Source organism: Mesoplodon densirostris, chromosome 4 (assembly GCF_025265405.1).
Source record: "Mesoplodon densirostris isolate mMesDen1 chromosome 4, mMesDen1 primary haplotype, whole genome shotgun sequence".
In the NCBI taxonomy this organism is placed as follows: Eukaryota; Metazoa; Chordata; class Mammalia; order Artiodactyla; family Ziphiidae; genus Mesoplodon; species Mesoplodon densirostris.
This window is the reverse complement of record NC_082664.1, coordinates 141,143,919-141,164,041: the sequence shown is the minus strand read 5'-3', so window position 1 is coordinate 141,164,041 and position 20,123 is coordinate 141,143,919. Positions and strand designations below refer to the sequence as shown.

General features: G+C 43.0%; 1 protein-coding gene and 1 long non-coding RNA gene across 5 annotated transcripts in view; one reads left to right on the top strand and one right to left on the bottom strand.

Moving 5' to 3' along the window:
- Nucleotides 1-1,842: 1,842 nt before the first annotated feature.
- Nucleotides 1,843-18,018, bottom strand: LOC132487572 (uncharacterized). The gene is made up of 4 exons (XR_009531656.1): nucleotides 17,844-18,018; nucleotides 7,075-7,288; nucleotides 2,523-2,609; nucleotides 1,843-1,947 (listed from the first exon to the last, which is right to left on the bottom strand). It is a non-coding gene; the product is annotated as an uncharacterized LOC132487572 (long non-coding RNA).
- Nucleotides 18,019-18,798: 780 nt separating this feature from the next.
- MAPK6 (mitogen-activated protein kinase 6) overlaps nucleotides 18,799-20,123 on the top strand; it is a 34,279-nt gene continuing 32,954 nt past the window's right edge. For 2 of the 4 annotated variants that reach the window (XM_060097332.1, XM_060097335.1), the window contains exon 1: nucleotides 18,799-18,952. The gene's annotated coding sequence lies outside the window, so the exon portion shown is untranslated. Of the gene's footprint in view, nucleotides 18,953-19,510; nucleotides 19,610-19,676; nucleotides 19,796-20,123 lie in introns of those variants that run through there. The other 2 variants (XM_060097334.1, XM_060097333.1) reach the window with 2 other exon arrangements.

The window sequence follows — 20,123 nt, the reverse complement described above, 5'->3', positions numbered from 1 at the left end:
AAAAAATAAATAAAAAATAAAACTTAAAAAAAAAGAACTTCAGAGAATGAATTAATGGTCTGCCACTTCTTCCTCTACCTTCCCATTCTCTTCCCTCCCCTTTCTGTACAAATCAGTCCAAAAGCCAATTCATGGAGCCAAGCAAGGTTGGTGTCCTTGGTGGGGGTGTGGAACTGCGGTGGCTGAAAGGTGTGAGGAGGGCATCTGGGTAAGAGGTCAGCCAGGTGCAGGTGGCAAAGCCCAAGACAGGTGACAGGGGCGTCTGTGTGGAGGGTGGCCTGACTGGGATGAGGAGCGTGTCCCCCCGCAAGGAGAGGGAGACTGATGTGGTCGCCTGAGCATAGTGAGAATGGAGTCCCTGCAGAGGGTTAGCCTGTGGTTGCCAGGTTTTGGAACCCAATGAGGGTAAGATAGCTATCTACATGGGGAAGGGGGAAGGGAGAAGAAGAAAGGAGGCGTACTGTGGGTGCAGAGATCAAGCTGGGTAAGGAGGCCATGCATTGAAGGAAGGCCATCTGGCACAGGGTGTCAGAGTCAGACCAGGGTGAGGAAGGTGACTGTGCAGGGGATGGTCCAGCTTGGGGCATTGGAGCCCAAGCAAGATACAGAAGGTATCCAGGCAGAGTAGCAGCCCAGTGCAGGGTGAGGAGGTGTCCATACAGGGGGAAGGGGTAATCACAGGAGATTATTTATGCACAGAAGGATTGATGAAATATAATAGTCATACTAAGGATAATGGGAGTTACGTTTGTTACTGGTAGACATGGTAGTTACATATATGAATAATGAAAAACCAGAATGAACTAGTTGGTGTTGGATTGAAATTGGAGGTATCAGTGTGAACTCATGATTTTGAATATATATAGGTATAGAAATATAGATGTAAAATGTGTTTGTGTAAACATAAATGTAAATTTATATACATAAATACATATACATACATATATTTCATATATTCCCTAGATCTGTCTGCTGAAAGGGCCTAAGAACACTGATACCTCAATAGCAATGAGCACATCTAACACCAAGATCTTAGTTTCTGAATGCCATTCTCTGCCAAAAGGAACCAGAGCTCCTTGGAGAAATGGCTGATTCCCAGGGCTGGAGCAGGAAAAGTACAAAATAAGCTTGGACTATCTCATGCAGCAAGCAAGGAAGTGCAAAAGAATGATGGAGTTATGTTAAAAGGATAAAGAAGCCAACTTGAAGAGGCTTCCACTGGCCAAATGTGGAACAGTCTAAGTGTCAAAATAACGTCAGTAATGGGTTATTGTCCACTGAATAAAAGAGGACTTCCTTGGCTAATACAGATACAAATTTTAAAAAGAATAACTAGGAAGTATGATGAAGAATGGGATATTTACATAGCCTCAAAGTACTTCCCCACAAAATACTTAATTACAAGGCAGATGCCACCTTAATCAAGTTAGCATCACCAGTGACACGACAGATTGAAGTCATGTGCCACCTAATAGGATACAGTGAGAACATGGCATCACTTCTCTAATCGTTCCACCAAAGAAAACCTGTATTTAATCATCACAAAACCTCAGACAAACCCAGACTGAGGGACATTCTACAAAAATAAGTGGCCGTAATCTTAAAGAGTATCAAGGTCATGAAAGTAAAGCAAAGACTAGGGAACCGTTCAAGACTGAAGACTGAAGAGACAGCTAAATACAACGCATAATTTCTGGCAGAAGGACATTATTGGGACCACTGACAAAATTTGAATGGGGTATGAGGATTATACAGTAACATATCAATGTTAAATTCCTGATTTTGATATTGTACTGGGGTTATCTAGATGAATACTCACTAGTAACAAATACATACTAAAGTATTTGTGATGACAGGGCATTTTCACAGTTCAGGCTCTGCAGGAAGACCCTGAGTCAGAGTTTAGCGTCCAGGATGTTTATCAGGGAGTGCCTTTGGGATCGACACCTGTGGAATAGAAGAGAAGGAAGCAGGCTTAGACGGAAGGAAAAGCAGGCTGCATAAAAGGAAAGCCCAGTAGCCTGAACTGACCCCATGAGGAGCTTTGGAGCTGAAACGGTCCTTCAGCATTGCCCCAAACCGGGCTGAAATGGCTGGGCTTTAAAACCACACCTTGATCAGTTAATGGATGTTAGCTGTCTCCAAAGGGGTGTGAGCTCTGATAAGGCAGCTCTCTGCTGCCTAAAGCCTAAAGGCTGTCTGCTGACAGTGCCCCAAGTAGCTAGGACGAGAAGTCCCTCTGCAAAGGGAAATCTCAGTGGGTCATCTCCACGTTCATTCCCTGTGCTGCTCCCGGATCTACTTCTTCATATACATTGAGGAGTAGCTTCTTCACGTTTCTGATGAACCTCTCCTCCTAGGGAAACTTAGAAGAGGAAGGCTTGTAGGACAAACAAACGATAGCCCTCTCTGCTGCAGCTGGTTTTGGGGCTGCAATTGAAACTTACAGCCTCCTTTCTCAACCATCCTTTCTAAATTCCTCTCATTCTCAGCTACCACTTCTCTTGGCCTCAGTGACTTACCTGGGGTCATGATCTAGATTCACATCCCAGAGAGGTCTGGGTTCCTGGTCGCCATGTCCTTGCTGCATTATCCATTTACTATTGCAACTGGGCAAGAGAATAACAAGAAGCACACAAGTAGATCATCCGAGTGCTAAAACAGTCTTCCCTACCCTTATTGTATAACAACAGACCTAAGTCCTTCTGATGATCAGGGTTAATACCCCTGCTAAGATGATTCCTCTACTTCCAGCCCACTCATCCCTGGATACTAGGAGCCCAAAGTGCCCAGCAGAAGTTTAAGCTAGTAGTTCAAAGGGACTTTTTCTGTATCCTTGGGTGAAAATATTCCCCTTTTAGAAACAAGGTCCTCTGACCCTGCAGCGTTCTGAATCGCAGGAACAGGAAGCATAAATTTCCCATTGGGTCATTGGGAATAATGATAAGCAGGTCTATTCGTACTTCCATAGTTTGCTTCTCAGACCCATGTATTCTTCCTGTTGGGGACACAGCACCAAATAAAGATCTTTGATTCAATGTGTTTAATGTATCCAGGGGGATGGCACTCACAGAGCATTGCACCTCAGCTAACATGTCAGCCGTACATTCAGCATGGCACCCCAATACTCTTTGTCAGGCCAGGAGCTTCAGGGTGTTGCAGTAAGTGATAAAACCAGCAGATACCATTGTCATGGGTCCACTCTCACATCTTTTTACTGTAAATTGGGTCCCCTGGTCTGATGCAATGTTAAGTGAAGTCCCCTGCTGGTGGATCAAATATTGTTTAAGCCCAGAGTGAGGCCTGAAGATAAGATTTTTAAATCCTTACCCAGAATATGTTTCCATTCCGGTCAGAATGAAACATTCTACCTTTCAGTCAACTTGCCACCAACTTGTTGGTTGGGCTCCTTGAGGAATGGTGCCATATCAGGAGCTCAGCATTGATCTCTTTTGCTGTCAAGGTGGACATTTGGCAGAGGCAATAACTGATAAGTGGGAACCCATGCTAATGGGCCCAGGATAGCCTCAATGTCTGCCACATGGCCACTTTATTCAAGTATCCATTGTGCCAGAAATGGTGTGGTCACTGACCAAGGGGGAATCAACCGGCTGAGTCATTTTATATTGACGATTTACAACTGCCATTTTGCCTTCTTTTCCATATGCCATGGCTTTTTTGCTCCTCTATTCCTATATTTTGCCATCTTTTGTGCTAAAAAGATATTTTCCAATGTAACATTTTAATTTCCCTGTCATATATATTTGAGTTATTAGTGGTTGCTGGGATTATGATTAACATCTTAATTTATAACAATGTTGTTCAGATTAATACCAACTTAATTTCAATACTATTCAAAAACTTTGCTCCCAAATAGTTCCATTCCCTACGCCCTCTTTGTTTTCTTTTGCTTGTACAAACCGATTAGTACCCTTATTGGCTGCCCATCTATTTTTCAGCAAGTGACACCATGTTTTATTAATTATCTCCATAACTCTCTGCAGGTCAGGGGCCCCTGGTTGCCACTTTGATCTTGCTGCTTATTATCATAATTGCGTCCACATGGTTTCTGACACGTGTGTGATGTCATCTGGTTCAATTATTTCTGGGATGTATTAACTCCATTGCTAATAAGGAAGTCAGTTTTATAACAGCATCGCCTACCATCATCAGTCCAGCCTGCAAAAGAGAGCTGCTACTGAACTTCATAGTGATTCTGGTGCCCTTTCACCAGCACATTCTTTATTGCTTTGGTAGATGGTGTATCCTCCAGGTCCTCCTATGGAAGAGTCATCTGGTGGGTTTTCTGGCCTGACATAGTACAGCTATACCAGCATGCCCACTTCCCTGTGTCCTTTTTCAAAAATTGCGATAGCATTACATACACAAAATTCACCATTTTGAAGTGCACAACTTATTGGTTTTTAGTATGTTCACAAGGTTGGGCAACCATCACCACAGACAATTTTAGAGTAGTTTCATCACCCCAAAATGTAACCCTGTGTCAGTCAGCAGTCATTCCTTATTCTCCCTACTGACAGCCCCTGGAAACCACTAATTTACTTTATGTCTCTATGAATTTGCCTACTCTGGACATGTCATTAAATGGAAGCACACAATATGTGTGGCATTGTATGTCTGCCTTCTCTCACTTAGCATGTTTTCAAGGTTCACCCATGTTGTAGCATATATCAGTCTCATTCCTTTTTATAACTGAACAGTATTCCATCGTATGGGTATAGCAAATGTCATTTACCCATTCATCAGTTGATGAACATTTGGGTTGTTTCCCCCTTTCGGTTATTATGAATAATGCTGCCTTAAACGTTTGTGTACAGATTTTTGTGTGGACATTATGTTTTCATTTCTTTGAGGAATATACGTAGGAGTGGAATTGCTGGGTCAAATGGTAACCTTATGCTTAACTTTTTCAGCAGTTGTCACACCGTTTTCCAAATTGGCTGCACCATTTTACCTTCCCAGCAGCAATGTATGAGGGTTCCAATTTCCCCACCTCACCAACATTTCTTTTTCTTTCTCTTTAAAAATTTTTTATTATAGTCATTCTATTGGTGTGAAGTGGTATCTTATTGTGGTTTTGATTTACATTTCTGTAATGACTACTGATATTGAACATATTTTCATATGCTTGTTATCCACTTGTATATCTTTTTTAAAGAAATGACTATTCAAATCTTTTGTCTATTTTAAAATTGGGTTATTTGTCATTACTGTTGAGTAAAGTTTACATATATATATATATATATATATATATAAAAATTCTTGATACTAGACTGTTATCGGAATATGATTTGCGAATATTTTTTCCTATTCTGTAGGTTGTCTTTGACTTTCTTGGTGGTGTCCTTTGAAGCACAAAAGCTTTTAATTTTGATGAAGTGCAACTTTGGTTGACTGCGTTTTGTGTCATGTCTAAGAAACCATTGCCGGATACAAGGTCACAAAAATTCACACTTACTTTTTTCTAAGACTTTTATAGTGTTAGCTCTTACATTTAAGACTATGATTCATTTTAAGTTAATTTTTGTGTATTTTGGGAGATAAGTGTCCAAACTCTTTCTTTGCATGTGGATAGCACCATTTGCTGGAAAAAACTACTCTTTCTTCATAGTATTTTTTTGGCATTCTTGTTGAAAATCCACTGCCCATAAATGTGTAGGTTTATTTCTGGACCCTCAATTCTATTCCCTTGATCTACATGTCTATCCTTATACCAGTACCACACTGTTTTTATAACTTTGTAGTCAGTTTTGAAACTGGGAATTGAACCCTCCACCTTTGTTCTTTTTCAAAATTGTTTTGGCTATTGGAGGTCCCTGACATTTCCATACGAATTTTAGGATCAGTTTGTTAATTTCTGCAAAACAGCCAGCTGGGATTTTGATAGGGATTACCTTGAACCTACAGATCAATTTGGAGATTAATGCCATCTTAACAACATTAATCTTCCAATAAATGAACATGGAATATCTTTCCATTAATTTAGGTCTTCTTTCATTTCCTTCAACAAAGTTTTGTAGTCTTCAGTGTATATGTCTTATTAAATTTACTCCTAGGTATTTTATTATTTTTGATTTCCCTTAGTGTTTTAATCCTTTCCTCTACCATCTGCCAAGATATTTATGGCATTTTGATATCTCTTAGCATGGGCCATCACTTTTTCCATGCTTCATAGGAGCCATCTTACTAGTAAGTTTGCACCAATTCCTGGGGTCTTTTGACAGAGTATAAATCTTATATTTTGGGAGAATGTACCCAAAATGTTTTTGAATCTTATGTTCTATCCCCCTTGATCAAGTACTCTCAGAATCTAGTCCCATGTGTATTCCCCCACCTCCTGCAATCCATGCTGGTTAAATCTTTTTACTCCTTTGGGATATGGTTTCTTTCCTCCCTTCTCAGGCCTAGCATGTCCCCAGCTGGATTATGCTGCCACTTAACCCTAGTTATAGATTTAGTGGGCAGGAGGGTTGGTGGGGGAAGGTTCTGAGGAGACACATGTTGTATTGCAGGAAGAGGCCCTGGCATTGTCTCAAGCTAGGGGAGTGTATGGCTCTTAGTAGAAAAGGGTGGCTCACTTCTGCAGGCTCAGAGGATCAAAAGGAACCTGGGAATATAAGATATTGGGGGGCATCAATTCAAATGTCCCCATCCCATGTGTCAGGGTCTCATTCTTTCCCAACAACAGCCCTGTCCTTGGATTAGGAGACCTAGTTTATCAGTAGTTTAACCTTCTCTGGAGCTTGGCCACATTGATGATTTAGTGTGGTCTGGTCCTCAGCCTTCTCTGCACTCCCTCTGCAGGTTATGAAAGCCTCTTTACCAAAGAGACCCTCTGGCTTTCATACTTGGCTTTCAGTTGCCTGCTAGTCACTCTCTTAGCTTTTTGTTTCCTTCTCCTAGAGCTTTAACAGATCTAAGCAATAACCATCCAATCCCACTGTCCTTATAGTTACTATTTTCTCCATATATTGTACCAACTAATACATTCTCTTTCACTAGTGTACTATCCCAATTCACCACTGGTGAAAGTGTTAGTAACTGTACTGTTACCTTATGTCAGGGGCTATCTGTGCTCCATCCATCACCAGTGATGAGGTCCTCATACCATCCAGGTAGTGATCCAGCTTCCAAACCCCATCTTGTCATCTGCTTTCTCGATCTCTCTTGGCTCCAACTGTGGCAGTTTGGGTTTTCCAGGAAGCAGACTCTGAGACAGACTTTAGTCTTCAGGATAATTATGAAGGCGAGCTCTTGAGATCCATGTCTATGGGTTGGAGGAAAGAAAACAGGATTGAGCATAGGGAGATGTTGATCTGAGATACAGGATGATAAACTCAACTAACCCCATTGGGAGCTCCCGAGCAGAAATGGCCCATTGAAGTTGCCCTGCACAGGGCCAAAATAGCCGGGCCGCTCTATCCTTCCCTTGATCAGTCCTTGGATTTGGGCCACCTGGGAAAGGGGCATCTCCTTGGGCAAGGTAGCTCTCTGCAGATGAGGCCAACCCTGAAGGGAATGACAGTGGACAGATGCTTGTTGACCCCACAGCTGAGCAACAAGTCCTTCCTTGAAGGGTATCTGGTCAATGCATCTCAATTTCCACCACAGGCGTCATGCCAGCAACTTACTCTCAAATTAGTCAGTTAAAAAAAAGTTCATTATGCTATGTGTGCAACTTTTCTGTAAGTTTTAATACTTTCAAAATTAAAAAAAACTTAAAAAAAATGAACATGCTGACATAAACTAAATGTGACTTAGGAAACACCTAGAAGAAAGCCTTCTGTTGCTGATACAAAGAAAGAGGAATGGTGTTGAAAGATAAAAATTCATTGGAATGAGTAAAATATGGATCATCAGAAGAGTTAGTGGTAGGTAAGAATGAAAAGACAAGTTGAGGCTTCATCCTTGCTGATACAACATACTTCAGAATAGGGCGATAACAGAAAATGCCTATTTCATCACAACTAGACCTGCCTTTAATTTCATCTCACCTCTTCTGAGTAGGTAAAGTCTTTTCCAGATTATCTTTAATAGTTACTGTTTCCTAACTCCCTCTTCCTTTTGTTCCTTTCCTCTCCAAGGCCATCATGGAACTTGGAATGTGAAGATGTGAGTCTTTGCTCAGCTTCCCATACTGGGATGAAGATTATTTTTAAAATTAATCTCTGAGTCACAGAGGGAGGAGGGAAAGAATCATTTTAATCTCTTCCTTTTCCCTCCTTCATAACCTGCTGTACAGCTAAATCATTTTTTAAAATCTGTCTTTTTTTCTCTTCCCCAAGAATCACTTGCCTTTTATTTTTCCTTTGGAAACAGTATTTATAAACCTTCAGAAGCTTCTAAAACTGGAAGAAATTTTTCTTTGCTGAATGGGCCACCAGCTAAAGGAGATTTCCGGAAGCTGCTTTCATGTAAGTAAATCTATTTCTTATAATACTGATTGTTGGGATCTGAGAAGTTATATACAGTTCCTCCTCCTCCCCTTCTCACTGTGCCATCAGCTGTACCCTGTTTGAACTTTCCCTTCGTCTCTCCTGGGCTGCATAGAAGACATTCCTGTTTTCTGTGGGAGATGCAGGCAGAGACTCTTCTGGCCTTCTACCTTTGCAGCATGCTACGGCATGTCTCATGTTTCACTATTTGACCACAATTCTTTGAGGGATAAATAAGCATAGAAACAGTGAAAGCTACATTTAAAAAAAAAGTGTTTACCAATTTACATACTAAACGTTGAAGAAAAGCCCTACCTAAGTTACTCAGAAAATGGAGACAAAGTTCTATGTCGGGTAAAGCAGGCACTTAAAGAATATCTGTGGAATGAACTGAATGAAAGAGAGAGCTGCCTTAACTTCAGGAAACCGTGGTTTAAACAGGCAAGCTTCTGGGTGGAGATATTAATAGCACCACTTATTTATACAGTCGTTTAGCATTTTCAGAGTGCTTTCACACACGTTATCTCATGAAATCCTTGGAACAAACCTGCAAGGGAGGAGAGGCATTTTTATGATAAGATTAAATGACTTGCCTGTACCCTAACAACTAATAAGTGGCAGAACTGGTGCCAGTACGCAGGTCTGCTGACTACTGTTGGTGCCCAAATACCAGATGGATTTTTCTGATTTCAGAGTGGAGTCCTCAAGGATTACTGCTAGGGGACTTACTGAAAACTTTTCATAGACTGTTTGAAAGTGGGCTCATGTAAGAAAAGTCACTAGGCTGAGGTGTCCTTAAGCTCTCCAGAGTAGTAAACATCAAGCAGATCAATCTAAATTGAAGTAAAGATAAATAAACGAGGCTATGTGAGTGGACAGAGGTATGGCAAATTAGTTTCATTCTGTACTGATTTTGGATAATGCATTTAGGTTGTTAGTCTGAAGGACACTTGAAAGAAGATGAGCTTGGAGCTACGTTTTATTTCAAGAAAGAGAACCATGAGTTATTGTTGACTGTTTCCTAAAGTCATATAGCAATAATTTCCAAGTTCTCAGCCTCCTTGCTAAAAACATGGAAAACAAAACTGAAAGCACTGTTTTGTCCTATATTCGACAAAATGGTAATGAAGCTATACCTGGGGTCAAGCATCTAATTCTGCCCCAAAACCTTAAAAAAGAGCCTAGTCAGTATACCAGGTGAGAGAAAAAAGCAACTAAAATAATCAAACAGATTCCCTAAGAAGAAAGTTGCTTTAAAAATAGGAGTAAATAAGTGGGTATTTGGAGGAAATTCTTATTTACCTTTCTGAAGTTTATGTCATAGAGGGCAATTATAATATTCAAAAACACTTCATTTTCAACAAACATTTCATTGGGAGGACACTATGTTCAGATACTGTGCCCCACACTAGAGTTTACAGTGAGTAACACATAGAATTCACAGCCATTGTCAGAGAATACCAGACCAGATGAATCTTTTGTCCAACTCAGCACAGCTTTTCTTCTGTTCTTTATGAATTGGCATCTGGTTTATAGTGCAGTCTCTTGGGTTTGGTTGGTATGTGTTGGTTGCTAGAGACCAATCAACCATGGTGAACCTGCAATCAAGTTCTTCAAGCTGCAAATCTTTAGGACTGGACTCTTCATACCCCCCAGAGGATAAAGTGAAGTTATTACTATTAATAACCTTCTCATTAATGTTGAGTTGTTTATCTGGGTCTTACAGACACCATCCTTCTCTGGGTTCTCAGCATTTCTTCTGAGCTAGGAAAATAAAGATAGTCCCTGTACGACTGAGTTATGTTCCCAAAAGTTGACTTCTTAGTTGTTTGAAACTGAAAATGCATTTTCCCCAGAGAAACAATGTGACAAATACTGGTAGGTCCTCAGGCCAACTGTTAGAAGCCCATTTAGCCCACAAGCAGCTCGACTATGAGACGATGAGAACTGTGACCTACAGCATTGTTTCCATGGGAAAATGTGCCCCAGCAGCAGAATAAGGACTTCCTTCCTCCCCCACTTCCTACCTCCATGAGCAGAAGCCAGTGCGTTTACTACAGGAAATGCAGCTCCTGCCTGCGGGTAGCTGGGCACTGCAGCAGCCTTGGATGCCTGATCCACGGGGCAGAGATACTCTCTCACCTCTCCTGCCCTAACCCTGTCAGTGAAGAGAGTGGGGGCAGGTGTGGAGTCTTTCCCTGATCCACCATCTCCGGAGCAGGGCTGTTGGGATTCTTTTGGAGGGGGTGGGGGGTTCAAAGCTGGCTACATAATTTCTGGGGCCTCTTATTCAAAAAATAGAAAAAAAATGGATGGAGCTAAAGGTACCAAAACATAAAGCCTTTTCCCTTTCTTCTGTCTCTCTCTCTTGACTTATGGTGTTTAATTTAGATAGTCAATAATCATAACTAATATTCTAAGTAAGGAAAAATTAAAAATTTAAGTTGTCAGCATGACTTTTATAATTAATTTTTATATTGTAAGATGCAAATATAGTTTGAAATACAAATGTGAGTATTTAACTCCTATGTGAAATCACCAAAATGACACAATTTCTATGTTGCAGCTCCTACATGCATATATATTTTGTTCTCACCAGAGCAGTGGAAAACTGCTGCAGAAAACCAACTTAACCATTATTATTTCATTTCTTGATACACACATTCAACCAACACTCTCTACCTTTGACTTACTGAGGAGTAAGTAAGGGCTGAAAGGACAAAAGAAATGTTTTGGCCTAGGCTGTTGGCTAATATGGGGAAGTAACACAAGAAAGGATACGATAGGGTTCCTTGATCTTTTGTGCTTCCTAGAACGCCATTGCCTTCTTTCTGCGTTTGAAGCAAGTTCTGGTTCCAGTGGAAAGCATGGCCTCTCAGAGCTATCAGCACCCCCAGTTACTCAGTTGTAGATGTAACACACCTTATACTCATGTTTCACTGCACTCCAATGCCTTGTGGGTCCACCAGAATTCTGTGCTTATGGGGCCCTAAGAAAGCTATATGTGAACGGGGTGGCAAGGAACAGTGGACACCCATTGCGCCTCTCTTCTGCTCACATGCATACTCTTATTGCCCCATCCAAATGCACTACAAAACATGAGTTCAAAGATAAACTTATTAGGAATTTCAAGATGGCAATAGGAGAGTATTAAACCAAGCATGGGGTCTTTCTGAGCGTGTGATACTGCATAATGCCCTGGATATGGGGTGGGGTGGAGGCCAAAGGTGGGGGAGGTCTGTGGTAGCCTGGGGTAGGAATTCACAGGGATAGAGCTACACAGGATGGGCAGATGGATCTTAAGCCTCCTGAGGGCCTGGCCATTTTCCTTTCAGAACACCACTCCTAGGGTATTGCTAGAAACAGTGAAGGCTTCAGTCAAGACTCCAGAGGTGGGACTTCCCTGGTGGTGCAGTGGTTAAGAATCCCCCTGCCAATGCAGGGGACACGGGTTCCATCCCTGGTCTGGGAAGATCCCATATGCCGTGGAGCAAAAAAGCCCATGCGCCACAACTACTGAGCCTGCTCTCTACAGCCCACGAGCCACAACTACTGAGCCCATGTGCTGAAACTACTGAAGCCCGTGTGCCTAGAGCCTGTGCCCTGCAACAAGAGAAGCCACCTCAATGAGAAGCCCGTGCACCACAATGAAGAATAGCCCCTGCTCGCCACAACTAGAGGAAGCCAGCGCACAGCAACAAAGTCCCAATGCAGCCATAAATAAATAAACAAACAAACAAACAAAAGACTTGAGGTGGGTACTGGTCTCTGGGGATGACATCTTCAGGGAAGGTTCTTCCAGTGGTGGTAACTGCCAGCTGGCAAAATATGTCCAATAGGAGGAGATCACATTGTGGAAGGTAGACCTACTGCACCATATTATATACTGGCTGATAACTTGAGCACTCAGAATGACCAATGTAAACACACCTTCAGCATGTTTACTTAGAGTTACAGATAGTGATTACCTTCTTCCCCAAATGACAGATAGCTTGACTATTTTGGAGTACAAAAAGGAGGGGAATGACCTTGTGTACTGAAAGCTGCTTTGCCCCCACAACTCAAAATATTTATCACTCTGTGGATGGGCTGACGAACACCTTGTCTAATCTTTTATTTGCATTGGTCATGTGCTGGAGGCCCAGCTTGTTCTCAAAAACTGAGGATGTTTATAGAAGACGGTGGTCTCAAGTGTTCAAGTTTCAAAAATATGGACTCTCTCCAGAACTCAGGAGCATCTGTTCTCCTCATGCTAATGGGGCTCTCAAGATAGGAGGAGGATGGACAGAGTGTAAATAAGAAAGCCTTTGGACCATATTTCCCTAAAGCCAAGAGTGTCACCATCTCTCTGCTCCTCTTAAAAAGTGTGCGTGTGTGGGTGTGTGTGTGTGGCAGGCGGGAGCTACAACTACTGTATCAGTCGTTTAATTCTACCATTTCTAGAAATTTATCCGACTTCCACAAAATACTGACTTTCAAGGCAGATAAATTACAGGGAGGATCCTTTGATTACTTGCTGTTTTTGTAAAATTACCCCAACAGGTATTTCCCAGTACATTTATGTATTTAGTTATATAACCATTATTCAAAAAGTAAGTGTAGGGACTTCCCTGGTGGCGAGGTGGTTAAGAACCCGCCTGCCAGTGCAGGAGACACGGGAAGATCCTGTCCGGCAAGATCCCACATGCCTCGGAGCAACTAAGCCTGTGCGCCACAACTACTGAGCCTGCACTTTAGAGCCCGCACGCCTAGAGCCCGTGCTCCGCAACAAGAGAAGCCACGGCAATGAGAAGCATGCACGCCGCAATGAACAGTTGCCCCTGCTCGCCGCAACTAGAGAAAGCTCGTGCACAGCAACGAAGACCCACGCAGCCATAAACAAACAAACAAACAAATAAATAATAAATAAATAAATAAAAAGTACGTGTACAGATTGTTTCAGAGATTCTGTTACAAGGAAAGCCAGGTTTTGTCTAAAAAAATGTAAGTAGTTTATTGCAGCTTTCCTACAAAATCCTATTTACCATAGCCTAAGAGAATGAAATAATGTTTACAAAGTATTTACCTTAAACAGGTTACTTGATAAATGCTATTACCATTCTCCCAAGGAGTAAGCTCTTTGCTGCCCCATCACGTTAAATGTAGGACCCTTGATCTTCATTTACAGCTGTCTCTCGCTTCAAAAAACCTTCATGTGATCTGCCTCTCATTGAACTTTACATACAGCTTCAATGGATCTGACTGAAAACATTCTCTTCATAATCTTTAACTACAGTCAATCCTCATTATTCGCAGATTGCTTGCGAATTTGCCTACTTGCTAAAATTTATTTGTAACCCCTAAATCAATACTCACAGCATTTTTGACATGCAGAGTGGTGAAAAAATTGTTGCCCTGTGTGTGTGTTCCCATTGAGCTTGAACGAGGCAACACTCTGCCGTCTTGTTTCAACTCTCACATTATAAACAAATGTCCTTTCTGTGGTCTAGTTAGCACCATGTTTTTTGCATTTTTTGCTTTTTTGTTGGTGATTTAGCTGTTTAAAATGGTCCCTAAGCATAGTACTGATGTGCTGGCTATAAATGTAAGAAAGCTGTGATATGCCTTTCGGAGAAAATATGTGTTAGATGAGCTTCATTCAGCATGAGTTACAGTGCTATTGGTCAGAGTTCAATGTTAATGAATCAACAACATATATTAAATAAGATGTCTTTAAATAGAAGCACACATAAAACAAGGTTATGTATTGACTGGTTGGTGAAAACATGACCAAAGGTTTGCAGGAAACTAATCCTGTATTTCCCTTAGAAGCAATGGTTCAGCAGTTACTAATTCAGTGCTCAAAGTGACCTTACAGAACATAACTACCACAAACAACAAGAATCAACTGTACTTGGCAACCAGTTTCTTCAGTGGAAAGTTCTTTTGTTTACAAATCAAATTACAATGTATTCTTTTAGAAACCATGTCTAGGAAAGCAATCATTTTAAATTAAGAGTATAAACATCGACACATAGAAGCTTCTATCAATCGTTAGAGAAGACCTGGGATGTTATCACCTCTTTGCAGGTCCCTCCTCCCCCCCAGCAATTTCTTTTATAGCATCCCTGACAGGTGGCCATTGTGTTTTGACTGAATGCTTCCAGTGATGTAGCGCTCACTTCACCAGGAGGTCCTGTCCACTGTAGCTCAGTTCCAATATCCAAAACTGTCCTTTCTTACACTGAGTCAAAATCTTTCTCTCTGTAATAGCCCTCCTGGTGGTCTTAGATTTGAACTCCAGTGCAACATGGAATAAATCTTCTCTCTTCTCTGCATAACAACCCTTTAGCAAATTGCTTTCCTGCAGGTTAAGCAGACCCAATTCCCTCATCTTTTCTTCAGAGAAAAAATGGTTTCTACACTCTTCCTAGATGTCTCTTCCTAATGAATTCTGATTTGTTATGCAAGGTAGCTCTTTTTATGTGGTATCTATATTTGAACACATGAGTTCAGAAATCCTGAGCTGAATAGCACAGGTCTGGTGCCCCTGTGACTTGAACACTGTTTTGCATTAACACAGTCTACATTTTGTTAGTTGTTTGGTGACAGCTCTCACTGCATGAATATCTGTAACTTATAGTTACATTATCAGGTCAAGCTGTTCCCCAAATCCTGGCCTCTTTCAAATGATTTTTCTGAACAAAGATACTATACTTTATATTTATTGCAGCCAAATGTCATCTTCTTTAAAAGAAAAATCATGATTTTGAATAACTATTCTGTCATCATATTCTGATCTGAGTTCTGTATCTTCCTCAAATTTGATATCTTAACTCAAAACATTGATAAAAATATTGCTCAGGTCTGGACAAAGGAGGACAAATCTGCATTGCTCTTCTTGAGAACTTGAGGCCTCAAGATTAATGTCACTCCAGTAATTAGCACTCTTTGAATCAATTCTCTGCAATTATCTAAACCCATATTTCTCAATCTTATCCACAAGTGTCTTGACTTTTTGAAATGACCAACATCTTTGTTTAGTAATGTAATAATCCTATCAAGAAAGGAAGTGGTATTTCTTTGTCATGATTTACTTGACAAGAATCCATGATGACTCCTATTAACTGTTACATTTTCCCTAACATATCGTGTTCAATGATTTACATTAGAAAATTTCCAGGAATTGGCATCAAGCTTAGTGGTCTTATTTCTAAAATCCGCTTTTCCCTTCATCTTGAAAATCAAGATATTGACAGTTTATTTTCATGGGAAGATGGTCATCAGAATGGAAAAAGATAAAACAGGTAGTCTAATGAGGGAATTTAAACTCAAATAGGCAAAATGGGAGCAACTGGTTAATTCAAGACTTTCCCTTCATGGAGTCCAGTTGATCTGGCTCCAAGAATATCACTTGTATTGTCATCCCCTTTCTGTGCCCAATAAAGACACATTATCTCTCTTTCTCTCATGCTTAAACCAGAGTTTGGATTGGGTTTTCTGCCACTGTAACAAAAAGAATTCTGAATTATACAGGAAAGGGCTCCTTAAAGGACATTAGAGTATTGTTACCAGTGTAAAGCAGACTGGATACAGAGCGGAAAACAACAATGGATCCTCCTGCCCTCTTCCTGTTGCCAACCTCTTGCTCATCTAATCTACCCTTCCCATTCACAGCAGAATTATCACTCTAAAATACTAGTTGAATCATCTAAATTCCTCTCCTTCTGCCTTTAGCATAAATCCAAAAGTTCTGGCATCCAAATAAGGCCTTCTCAACTGGTGCTAACTTGCCTTCATTCCCCCAGGCCTGTCAGACTTTTTACCAAAGTGTGCCCAGCACATTCATGCCTTTGTACACTCTGCCCTCTCATCCTGAAATTTCTTTTTTCCTCATACTTCCTGATGGAATCAAGCCCAGCTCAAATGCTCTGTCTTCTTGTTGGAACTTTCCTGATGTTCCCAGTCCTTTATCAATTGTTCCTTCCAACAAGAGCAGGTAATTTGCATCTCTGTTCAGTACGCACTAATCTCAAGCTGCCTTATGGTGTACTTTACCTGTTCCTTTCCTGCATTCTTCCACTACAACGGTGGCTTTCAAACTCTTTTTAACAATAACATAGCTCACAGCAATAATGAGCAATAATTAGTGCCACTGTAATCCAACTGGCACATTTATAGATACCTTACAGTTCAACAATTTTAAGAAGCACTTCCTCCATTTTAATATCTCTGAGATCAGGATGTAGCAATAGGGTATCATTATTTTGATAGTTTTCGCTTTCTTCATAGTACATAAAATAATGGTCTGTCATAATTGATGACATTTTAGATTTGTTGGAATATGATACATAACCAAAACAAAAGTTTCACAAAACAGTGTTTACCCTTTGTTATAGACTATGGTCTCTAGTTTGGTTTTCTTTCTCTCTATTTCATTAAGAAAAAAATGCAGGTCATAATCCACCAAAATGATTTCAATGTGTATAGCAGTTTGAAAAGCTACTGAGAACTTAGACTATGTACAGCTGCACAACAGGATTAAGAACTAAAACCGACTACCTCAACATGACTTTACAACCCTAACATCTGCATAAACATGACTTCAATTCCAAGAATTTCTTGCCTGAAAAAATGAAGTTGCAAGTAACTTTACTGCAGTTTCAAGAACTTCCTCAAAGTCCATTTAACTGAACAACAGACTACAACCGACCTAGCCTTCATCAGGGTAAACAGCCCCTCCTCAACAAAATTACTCTTGGGTTTATCAAACCATTGTTGACTTTTCTAGGTTTGCTTCAAAACTCTCCCCCTCCTTGTGTCTACTAATCCTAAAAGATTATATAACAAATTTAGTCCCATCTCAATCATGCTTTCATTGAAAGACCTGTCTTAAATTAATCCTGACCCTCTGAAACCATCCCACTCTTGACCTCCCTCTTTGAGATGCTACTAAGACTCTGTCAACACAGTGGTTTCTCTTACCTCCTGTAAGGAATACATTTGGCTTTGCTTGATCAACAGGTTATTTTGGTGGTCTTTGACGGAAGTTAAGAGCTGACACAGTATAACCTACTTGAGGGAAGGCACAGTACTTATCCTCTACCCTCTCCTCCTAGTGATCAAACATTGATGGATGGGGGAGGAAAGGTGTCTTAGGAACCTCAGGGGAGCCTAGAGCAGGGGCAGCAGGGATGTACAATGGTCACAGGGAAGGAGCTCTTGTTGCAGAAAGGCTGCATCCAGAAATAAGAAATCCTGTGGTTAGGACAACCTTCCTCTTTCTCTTGGTCTTATCTACTTACTGTGCCCTCCACACCTGGTATTCAGATGGTATTGTCTTAAATATAAAAAACATAAAACATTCAAACTCCATCCCAACCACTTAATTTCAAGCCACTATGTTACCTTTGAAGTGGTCTTTGCCTCGTGCTTGAAGCTGGAGGATGCGCATAATAATGGATAAAGGGCTGCCAAACGTTTGGTTCTCATCAGGAATGGTGAATAAGTCATTGAAAAAATATGTTGACCTGCGTCTCTAATTTCATAAATACCTACATACAATTCACATAAACACTAGAAGGCTTCTCGGATTCAGTAAGCCATGATGGATAAAATAGGCGTGCTTTTCGTCCAAGTGAGCCCAAGAAGGCACCAATCTACGTTTCCCACTTATCTCACAGTACATTCCTGCTCAAATTCTACACTTCTCTCAAACTGGCCTAGTCCCAGTTCCTGCAACAAGCCAGGTGCTCTCCTCTTCCCTGTCTTTGCTCATTCTGTTCCCTCCGGAGGAACAGCCATCCCCTCACCTCCTCTGGTTTCATGGGCTCCTTCTCATTTAGCTGAAAGGTCACCAGTGGCAACCTAATTTAGAAGCCTTCCTTAGCACCTGACCTTTAACGCGTTTGCCTTGTTCAATGGCTGCTGCTTTCTAGCCCATATATCTTCAGGTCCAGACTCCTAGTTCTCTGGAGGCGGGGACAAAGGCCTATTCCTCTAGGTTGTCCAGTACCTTGCACGTAGTAGGTGCGCAGTAAACGCTCGCAAAGAGTTTGGTCACTTCGCCCTCTAATGCTGGGGCACGTAGAGCGAAGAGGGCCCGTCTGTTTACCTCCGCGCCAGCCCCCCGGCCCGGCCCGGCCCAGTCTAGCCCACCCCACCCCACCCCACGCGAGACGCCTGACGAGCCCGCGTGCCTCTCCTGCAGCCCCTGCGCCGCGCGGACCCCAGGCACTGACGTTGGAAACTCCGGCGCCTGCCGACTCGCGGGGCTGGTCTAGGGCAGGGGCGGGGGCGGGGGAACCCGTGGAGTGAGCTTGACGTGAGAGGGCGTGGCTCCTGGAAACCCCGCCCCCTCTTCCTCGCCCTTTCTCGCGGGTTGGGGTTACATGGCGGCGACTGCGGCAAAGCGAGAGCCTCGGAGACGCCGCTGCCGCCAGCACAGCCGGAGACCTGAGCCGACACTGGGGGCTGTCCGTGGGCCCCTCACTCCCTCGATGAGTCGGAGAAGTCCCGTGAGTATGTGTGTGTACGTGTGCTGGGCGCGCCGGCGAGGCTGCTCGGGAGGGCGCCGTGGCGGGCCCGGCGGCGGCGGCGGAGCCGGCTCCCTCCATTGTGTGTGACCCTCCGGCTGAAGCCGCTCAACAAAGGCGCTTTTGTTCCGTCTCCCGCCCGCCCCCGGCCCGCCCGCCGGCTCGCTAACTCGGGCCTGGCCGGCGCGGCCCCGCGCAGGCCGGCGGGCGGCGGGCCGGGGTCCCCGCGTGGGGCCGGCAGTGCGACCGGCGCGCCCCTCCCACCCGTCACGCCCCTCGCCGGCCGCGGTTCCAGGCCCGGCCGCGACTGCTCGCCCCGGGGCCCCGCTTTCCGGCTACCGCACCGCCGCCCGCGCCCGGGTCAGCAGGTTCGAAGCCTGGCCCGGGCCCGGGGCGGCGGCCGGCAGGGGCGGCCCGCCCCGGGAGCGTGAGGTGGCGCGGAGTCTCGCCTTCCTGGCAAGCTGCCTTTCGAAATGCTCCCGCGTCTCCTCCCCCATCCCACTCGGGTGACTCGGCCTCAGCTGACTCCGGCCGGGCAAAGTCTCCAGTGCACTCGGCAAATTGCGTAGCGCGCCGCTCACCCGGCTCGGCTCAGAGCCCTGAAGTCCTCTGCCTGAGTTGAGTGTGGCCGTAAAGGAGGTACAGAAAAAGTCGTCTGAATCGGAATTCCTAATTTCTTTCTCCTCTACTACACCCTTGCCTGAGCTGCGTTCGGAACGTAGAGCGGTGGTGGTCCATGAAGGTCCCCAAATGAAAACTTGTTTTGTCAGTTCACTGAAAAGGGGCCTCCTCGCTCCGCTGTGCATTTTTCCCTGACTTGGTGAGGTGCGTTGAAAAGTAAGGGCGTTTTGGCCGCCTTTTGTTCCTTGGCTTAGTAAGACTGGTTCAGGTGTTATGTGGGAGCGCCCCGAAGCAGGATATTTTTGATTCCTTTCCTGTTTTACTTTTTCCCTTTGCTCGCTCATTGGAAAAGGTCCAGTAAAGGGAAACTGGTGAGGTGGAATTAGAAGCCTACTGCATTTGCAGCAAAATTCATGTTCTTTCCTTCAATGCTAAAAATGCTCCCCAAAGTCAGTCTGAGTGTTAACTTTTTTACAGGTACAAGATGGTTTGTCAAGGGAAACAAAAATTAACCGGGGACAAAATGGAGCGA